A 9,726-nucleotide genomic window follows, 5' to 3' on the forward strand; every position below is an offset into this window, starting at 1 on the left:
GAAAACGACTTATGCCACAATAGGATAGCAACAAGTAGTCAAGATAGTCAGTTTAGCTGCGGTTGCTATGCTAACATCACCCATAGCAACCGCGGGGGGGGGGATATAAGACATCATATAGTGGCCAAAATCTGATCAGCTCATTTTCAGACAGGTTTTTATAGAAATGGATCAGGACAAAAAGAGAGAGAATCTTTTTTCCTGAAACTTTCAGAGTCTCTTTCCAAAGAGGGGACACATGTTGATGTAGAAGAGACATGAGGAAGAGGGGACACCTGTTGATGTAGAAGAGACATGAGGAAGAGGGGACACATGCTGGTGTAGAAGAGACATGGAGAAGTGGATTTTGCATAATAGGTGACCTTTAAGTAAATAACTTGTTATGTAGTAAAGTAAGCCTACATTACAGGAGGTCATGAAAATAGAAACATAAATGAGTCCAATTTGCTCCTTTATTGCATCTTCACTTGATACAGCATCACTTCGAGGGAAAATGGATTTACATACAGTTACTATTATTCAAAGTGAACTCTACAGCCGGTCATTGGTCTGTTAGTAATCTCTTATTATATGAGTCACTGACGGATGTTCTTCCTCTTAATGCTCCACGCCTCATTTGCTGCAGTTTTTCCCCCATGCTTTAAACGTGAACTCCCCAGGTGACGATGAGAGGCGAATAATAGCATCACATGATGAGCAGCGACTCTCGGAAGTATCAGGAGGCCGAGGTGGGATCAGCTCTCGACCAATCAGAGCGCAGCTGTCCCTCCTGATACTGGACGGCAGCTCCGTCTTTTTTATCTTCAGCTCACCTCCACCTGCACACACCTCCACCTTCTGAAGGGAGCTCACATTGACACGCAGGTAAGGTATACGATGCAGCTTAACGGATAATTGGGACTTGTTAATGATGTGTTGTTATGTAGAAAATAAGATTAAGATAAGATAATAATAGGAACAATAATTAAAATATGAATTAAAATAAGGATAAGGGAAACAAATAAAGAAACAATTAAAAGAATAAGGATAAGAATATTATTTAAAATAAGAATAAAATAAAAAGCAAATAAATAATATACAAAAATGTACACTTAGAAAATAAATAATAATAAGGATAACAAAATAAGAATACAAATAATAACAATAAGGATAACGTTAATAAATAAATAAATAAAATAATGAATAAATAAATAACAAAAATTAAGAATAATAATACAAAATTAAAAGCACTAAATAATAGAAACCACTAACATTGAATATAAAGTGTGTTGACAATGAACAATAATAAAATGCCTTTTTATAAGAAAAAGATAATTATAATAATATATTTAATTCATATAGCGCCTTTCAAGGGCCCCATGGCCGCTTTACAAGTTAAGAGTTAAGGACAGGCAACAAAACAAACAAACAAGCAAACAAAGTAAGGCAAATAATAGAGTAAAATAAATAAATAGCAGTAGGAGTGGAAGCAGTGTGATGGGTTAGGGGTCAAAGGCCATGGTGAAAAGAGTTTTTAATGATGTCTTGAGGGAGTCAGCATTGCAGATCTGAGAAGTTACAGTGTGTAAAACATGTTGTTTTTTGTTTATGTTATCATTTATTATACCTGTAGGTAAATTAAGTGTTAGTTACCGTAATCTTTAAATGTTACTTCTTCCTCTGTTTGTTTTGATTCTTGTATTGATTCTTATATTGCCGTCAAACACTGAGCACACGGGAGATTTTACAGCAGCTTCTTTCTGTGTTTTTCGTTTGTTCTTCACCCCACGAGGCGTGATCCTCCTGGAGATAGATGGCTCACCTGCCTCTCAGACGCCATGGCAACTTGCCCCGGAGGCGAGCCACTCTGTTGCCCCGGGTAACGAAGAGCAGAGCACACCTGGAGGACGGTCCACCTGAGACCGGGTCAAACCCTGCAGGAAATGCAGAGAAGCCATGCCAAGCCCAACACGTTACAGAGACACAAGCAAACGTAAAAGTGGAGGATTTCTTGATTAAGGAGAAGGTAATCACTACAGCTGACTCATAAGAGTTAAGGAGGGTGATTGATATGTGAATACACCTTTTGGAGTGTTGACATGTATTCTCTTTTTTCTTTTTCATAAAGTTTTGCAGTACTGGAATTTGTGAGATGGAAAAGCAGTCAAACCGGTCCTGCAATGGAAATACAAGACTCTCTCTGTCATGTGTCAAACTAAAACCTGAGAAAGATGTGGCGATTGTATTGAAGGGAATAAGGTAAAATGAAAGACAACACAGTGAACGCAGTCGCCTCCAAACAATGGGAACACATTTATTTAAATAAATGGTTTGATGTCATGGGGAATATGCTTTCTCCGAGGAGTTATGTCCAACAATTCCTTTATTGATAAATGAGTATTCAGGATTTATGAACAAATGTTAAACCACTGACCAAAATCGAGATTTACTGACCAAGGTGTCTTTCCACAGGATTCAACCGGAGGCCCAAAGGATTCTGGGTAGCTCCAGAATCCCTGTTGTCGTAATGGAGCGTCTGAACGTCCGGTCCCTGTCCTGTCTGCAGCCGGTCGTCTCTCTGGTGCGTCTGCCCTGCCCAACACCAGCTGGGCTCCACAATAACACGTCCTGTTCACATCGTCCTCAACAGGTACAGAGATGAACTTTAGTGTACACACAGCACTTTCAATTGAAAGCACAATATTCAAGAGGTCATAATAAAATTCATTTTGTTGGCTGATGTTCACGCCTGTGAAATCAAATCAGGTTGTTGCTAATGTTTTGCTCAGCTTGTTTCTCTGAACAAAACATTTGATAAAGTGACTATGTAATGTGTGGCCCAAAAGGCCCAGCATTCAAGAGGTCATAATACAATTCATTTTGTTGGCTGATGTTCGCGGCTGTGAAATCAAAGCCACTGGAGTATGGTTTAATAATAATAATAATAGTAATAGATTACATTTCTATAGCGCCTCTCAAGGGACCCAAGGCCGCTTTACATGGTAAACAAACAAACCAACCAAACAAACAAACAAAAGGGGCAAATAATAAAATAAAAAATTAAATAAATAGCAGTAGGAGTGGAAGCAGGGGGACTGTGATGGGTTAGGTGTTAAAGGCCATGGTGAACAGGTGAGTTTTTAATAATGACTTGAAGATGTCCTTACATTAAATAAAGCAGTTTAAAGCCAGTCATCAGTGTTTCTTCGAAGCTGTTCGGCTGTGTCCTTACTCAGCTTGTTTCTCTGATAACTTAAAAAAAATCTTGTTATAAAATGTGAGAAAGCGACCATTATCTAAACACTGTATTTTCAAAAACAGCTTAGAAATGTATAGAAAGTCAGTTCATTACGGCTCCTTGAATACGACCACAGCACTGAAGCGTGCAAAAAGGGGACACCATTAAAGACCACCAGATAAAACGCTACCTTGAATACAATTAATGATTTTCTTTCAGTTTGCAAATTGTTGGAACACTGAGTACACAGCTCAACATAATATATAACAGGTTCAGTGATGTTTGTCATATATTTTACATTAGCTCTTTCTTTCTGCCCCTTTGTGTCTCTGTCTGCAGAATGGAATCAGACACCAGGAGGAAAACATTTTGCAGATAAAAACAGAGACTCTTCAGTGCGATCTCATCCAAACAGAAACCTCTCAGCCCTCCTGGACTGAGCCGTACTGTCCCGACCTCTCGCCCTCCAGAGAGCCAGAGAGGGACTCCGGCTTTGACTGTGACTCTAATCCGGATCAGCCGTACATCCTGTTAGACTCTGGATCTGAGGAATGGGACCTGGACGTGAAAACAGAGTCAGAAACATTTTATCTGGATCCAGATCTAGAGCACTGCCTGGTGATCGAACTGGATCCAGAAGAACCAGAAGAAGCTGAGCCGGATCTGAAGCTGGAGGAAGAAGCAGAAGAAGCTGAGCCGGAACTGAAGCTGGAGGAAGAAGCAGAAGAAGCTGAGCCGGATCTGAAGCTGGAGGAAGAAGCAGAAGAAGCTGAGCCGGAACTGAAGCTGGAGGAAGAAGCAGAAGCTGAGCCGGATCTGAAGCTGGAGGAAGAAGCAGAAGCTGAGCTGGATCTGAAGCTGGAGGAAGAAGCAGAAGTGAAATGTGAAGAAGTACAAATGGACGACAGTGTAGATCTTTGTTGCTCGCAGGAAGAGGAGGAAGTGTCATCGCTGCAGACACCTGGACCTTTAGGAGTGGAGGAGAGCGAAGACTTCTGCGGTGTTTGTCTGAACGGAGGAGAGCTGCTCTGCTGCGACCGCTGCCCCAAAGTCTTCCACCTGATCTGTCACATACCTCCACTCACCTGCTTCCCTCTGTAAGTGCTGTTAGACCTGGTACTAAAACACTATTTTAACCATTATCTACTAAAAAATCAACTCTGTGACTCAGGCCGATTTACTATTTTTGTTACTATATATCGGTATTGAGGATATTGATTTCATGATGTGAATAATCCTGCACCCCTAAATCATTTTACACTCTCACTCTGCCTTACTTTAAAGGGGACCTATCACGCTATATTTGAATAATATATTGTAGGGCCATACCTATATAAGGTATATTTATACGTTTTATTTTTCAAAATACCAAACAGATCATGCATTTTAGCCATGCCTCATTTTGCCTCACTCCAGCTCTGTCTTTGCATGAGCTGGAGCTGACCCCCCCCCCCCCCCCCCCCCCCCCCCCCCCCCCGGAAAGGAGGGGGCGAGGCACAAGTGTCATGTTACTATGCTGTTGCCATGCTGTTGCTATGCTGTTGCCATGCCACGGCAACCTCTCATTCCCCTGATAGGTGGAGAGTTGACCATACAGGCGGAGTGCACCTCTGTGACATCATAGAGGTGCAAATCAGAATCCAAATGTATCAAATCCGTTGCAGCCCTGTTTTTAAACAGTGAGATCAATGTTAGGGAACATTAGCACAATTCAAGAGAAAAGATGAATAAAACTAGCACACTTTATTGAAATCGATATGTCACATAAAAGCAGTGTGCAATCCCATAAGTAATATCAGGCTTTGGTTACACAGACAACACTTGATTTCAGAAAAGAAAGAACATTTAATATTTGTATTTTAAAGGTCACCTCTTGTTCCAAAATCCACGTTTTCATGTCTCTTCTACATCAACATGTGTCCCCTCTATGAAAAGAGATTCTGGAAAATGAGATGATCAGATTTTGGCCACTTTATGATGTCATAACGATTTGTTGGCTTGTGTAACCATTAGCCAATCACCACCAAGGTAACCCCCCCCCCCCCCACCTTATCACCTGAATCTCCTCCTAGAGCACCATTGAGTTATTTTTTAACCAAATCTCTCTCAGAGGGGCGTGGGGAGGGGCTCCTTATTTTCATCTGAAGTAACAGACAGAGAATCAGCACTTTTGAAACAGGGCTGAAACAGAGGGGATTATGGGTAATGCTGAAATGATCTGTTTGGTGTTTGGAGCCAAACACTTCAGAGACATGTTTCTATATATCTGAGAACTATAATATATTGATGAGAAACAGTATAATAGGGGACCTTTAATGCTTAATGAAGTAATGAGTGTCCTGTGTGTGTCCTGTGTGTGTCCTGTGTGTGTCCTGTAGAGGGGACTGGGTGTGTTCGCTGTGCAGAACTGAGCAGGATCCTGAAGAGAGCTACGCCTGTGAGAAGCAGCCCTCCTGTGGGGGAGTCAGAGCTCCGTACACCCTCTCCCCCCAGGACCAGAGGGTGAGCTGCAGGGGGGGAGTCACTCTGACCCTCACCACATACATTTGCACAACTGAAAATATGTTTTTTTAGTAACCGTGTGTTTGTGTTTCCTGCAGAGGTGTGAGAAGTTGACTCTGCTGTTGTACTGTCACACACTCAGCGCTCCGTTTCATGAACCTGTCAGCACGCTGGTCAGTACAACAGATTCACATCTAAACATATTAACAAATATATATCTATATACATTAATATTTAAATCGTCTGAGTCAGTGTTGTCTTTTAAGTTTCATCTTCCAGATTATCCTGACTTTATCCGGGGGGTTTATTGGTTGTATTGTTTTTAGTCATTATTTGAGTGGTTAAAACAACCTGCAGTCTCACTGTACTCTACCTTTCATTCAAGCATATTTAAAATGCTGTAATGTCTGGTAATGTGCTGCAGGCCAGAAACTACTACCAGATCATCCGGAGGCCCATCGACCTGTCGCTGATCCGCAGGAAACTGGACAAGAGCAACACGCTACACTACTTCAGCGCAGAGCAGTTTGTGGACGACGTGCTGCTGATGTTCAAGAACTGCTCCAGGTTCAATTACGTGAGTGCATTTAATCTCATTTCTACAGTCATTTAATTATTTCAGCGCTATCAGCCAGTGTTTCTCAAATGAGGGTACTGGAACCCCAAGGGGTACTTTGACATAAATCAAGTTATAAGGAACTAAAAAGACGTTTAGTGAGTGAGGCACTTAATATCCGAGTGCTAATGGAGTTTTAAATGTAGCTGACTATCTCAACATCTATTTAATGGATTTTCTTGGAGGCAATCAAAGTCTGCAGGATGACTTTTTATTTAATGCCATTACATTAAAGAGGACGCTCATTTTCAGGTTCATATTAGTATTTAGTGTCTCTACTGTGACATGTCTCCATGATTTAATGTTCAAAAAGCTCTCTATCTTTCTCATGCCTGTGCTGCAGCACATCTTTACACCCTCTGTCTGAAACCAGAGCCCAGTCTGCTCTGTTGTGATTGGTCAACCACTCAGAGATGTCCCGCCCTTTAGCCTATCACGTAGAATGTGTTGCATATTGATGTCACTATAGAGAGGCGAAGTCCCGCCCATCTACTTCCGACCCATCGGACCTTATTTCTGAAAAATTCTGTATTGAAGTCAATGGGGAGAGAAAGATTATCTTTCGATCTCGTTTGAATTGTGCCATGAATTACACATATGATGTTTGTCAATCTTAAACAAGATTTGTCGTAAAACTGTTGAAATATAAGACTATGAGAAATACGCAACTAGAAAGACTACAAATCCCAGAGTCCCGGTCCCGCATGCTGGCTCTTACGGTTCCGACTAACTCCCCTTGTGTGTATGCACAGCTCTCAACGTGCCCAGGCTTGTAGTGATTTTCACCTTTTTTAATACTTGTCGCTTAATTCTGAAATAAAGAAGTGAAATGTGCCAACGTGGCGGCCGTCTTGGTGTGTGGTGCGAGACCAGAGATGTAGTTCATTTAGCGGTTTCACACAAAGAAAAGTGTTATTTATTTTTGACTTTCTTTTGCAAAATTATCTTTTAAATTGACAAACATCATATGTGTAATTTGTGGCACAATTCAAACGGGATCGAAAGATAACTTTTCTCTCTCCATTGACTTCAATACATATTTTTTCCGAAATAAGGTCCCATGGAGCTCCCCCGGAAAGGGAGGGACTTTGCCTCTCTATGTAATGGAAGTAAACAAAGAGAGTGGGAGAGCAAACTAGTCTATAAATCTTCTCTCCCTGGATACATAATGTGTAAAACTACTTGTATACTTCACATGTTCTCTTTCTGCGGTGCAGCCCGACTCAGAGGTGGCTCAGGCCGGTCGCAGTCTGGAGGAGTTTTTCTCAAGCAAACTGAAGGAGACTTTCCCCGACCGGACGTTCCCATCGACCGGCCTCCAGCGAGCCGGCAGAGCTGAGCTTCTGAGGGTCTGCAGGAGGAGGAAGGAGGACCAGAGGAGGAGGAGACACGTGTTCAGCGGGAAGAAATACTACCTGTAACTCGTTTTGATCATAAAGCTGCCCTGAAGCCTTTTTCTTTTTTACTAATGGAGAGAATCTTGAACAGGACTTCTTTATTTATTTTGAAAAAAATCACAATCATTTGTACTTTTTGTATCATATTTTTTGCTCTGTTTTCAGATATTTTCACAGAATTCCCTTTAGATACTCACATTATTTTATCCAATATAATTGAAAGCCATTATGTGTGATCCGGATCTTATCTTTTACAGCAGCTAAAGCTAAAGTAAGGATGTAAAAAACTACTTTTTCCAACGTGTAAAGTCTTAATTCTTGTACCTGGGGTTTATGACCATTGGCTTACTAACGTTGTTGTATTGTTTGATTACATTTAACATCAATCCATGTCACATACAATGTAAAGAATAACATGAATTACATAAAACAGAAACAAAGAAGACGCTGTTGATGAGGGAGGCGTTTGGCTTAGTGGTCTAGTGTTCGGATCAGGGGAGCACAGGTTCAAACCCCACTGCAGTCAGCATGTCGTTGTGTCCCTGAGACACTTCACCCCAAATTGCTCCTGTGGGGATTGTCCACAGTATTGAGTATGTATGTCATGTAATGTAATGTACTGATGAAGTAAATTCATCTCTAAAAATGTCTTCACACAGATCTCCCAGCAGGGGGCGTGTTTGTCTCTGACTTCAAGTTGGATTGCATGAACACAATCAAAGGTCTGCAATAAGAGTCCCTTTCCACTCCCCATACTGGTGTCTGCACAAAGTCAGTTGATTTAGAGATCATGAGGACAGGCTCTTCATTACCATAAACACACAGAACAAATAAAAGATGAGAAAATAAGGTGTTTTTCTGGAGTTTGTTTCTGGTGCTCTTATACGGATACATTTAGATGGATATCATACTATCAAAACAAATCTCCGAGACAGTCTCTTTTTCATCAAAGCCTTATTTAATTGTACTTCAGACCAATTCGGCATGAAGCCTTAGTCCGGGGGAGTCAAAGGAAACAGATGAAATAAGACATTTAAAAAAACAGATAAGAAAAACAACCAAACAAAATGAATGAGGTTGTTTTCTTTGGAATTGACTCTAAATAAATCGTACAAACAGATGTTTCTAAATCCTGATGTGGATACCAGACGCTGTTTCTCTTGGTGGTCTGCTCACTTCACGGCTGTCATTTTCCGAGTGTGGTTTCACCTTTTTATCGCTAAAAATAATGTTATTTTAGAAAGAGTTGAGGGACGGCTGTGGCTCAGTGGATAGTGTGATGGACTTTGAATCAGGGGGTAGCAAGTTAGAGTCCCATTGCAGTCAGCATGTCGTTGTGTTCCTGGGCAAGACGCTTCCCCCCAAATTGCTCCTGTGGGGATTGTCCACGGTACTGTAAAAGCATCTAACAAATGACATGTAATCTAACAAATGATTTGTAATGGACAATGTGTTCTTCCAAGATTCAGCTCAGTGAAGTAATATGTCAAAAAGCAGCAAGAAATGCATTTAGAGCTCATGCACTTCAGTCAAAACGCTCTTTCACGTAATGTAATATACCAAGAAACGTGCACCGTGAGTGCTTTATACCCCCTGAACCCAATAAAAGACTTTCAAATGGAGAAAATCTGTTCCATCGATGATAAAACCCCCCTGTGAGCCGGCCTGAAACACTTTGATCTGAGTGCACATCCACCGGGATCTGAGAAAGGTTCATGAAGACGTACAGAGAGATGAGAGACGGCCGGCAGCCCTGTGGCTAATGTAAGGATCAAATGGGGGAAATTGACCGTGAGATGTTTTCAAAGGAAGGTTTATTCCCCTCTTGTGTCTTTTAAACCCACTTTATTCAGCCCAGTAAAGCCAGTCACATGTCCGCTGGCTTTCTTTCTTTCTCTGTCTCTTTCTCCCCCATGTGTTGTAATGTGCAGATGTTTCACTTAAAAACATCAAAAGAACATCTTCTGCAGCTCCTCATGTCTGAGGTTTGGTGA

General features: G+C 41.3%; 1 long non-coding RNA gene across 1 annotated transcript; it reads left to right on the forward strand.

The window, feature by feature from the left end:
• Positions 1–1,813: 1,813 nt before the first annotated feature.
• Positions 1,814–2,577, forward strand: LOC307039653. The gene is made up of 3 exons (XR_013808315.1): positions 1,814–2,005; positions 2,108–2,238; positions 2,452–2,577. It is a non-coding gene; the product is annotated as an uncharacterized lncRNA (long non-coding RNA).
• Positions 2,578–9,726: the final 7,149 nt, after the last annotated feature.

This window comes from Notothenia rossii, assembly GCF_949606895.1.
Source record: "Notothenia rossii genome assembly, chromosome: 5".
Classification (NCBI taxonomy): domain Eukaryota; kingdom Metazoa; phylum Chordata; class Actinopteri; order Perciformes; family Nototheniidae; genus Notothenia; species Notothenia rossii.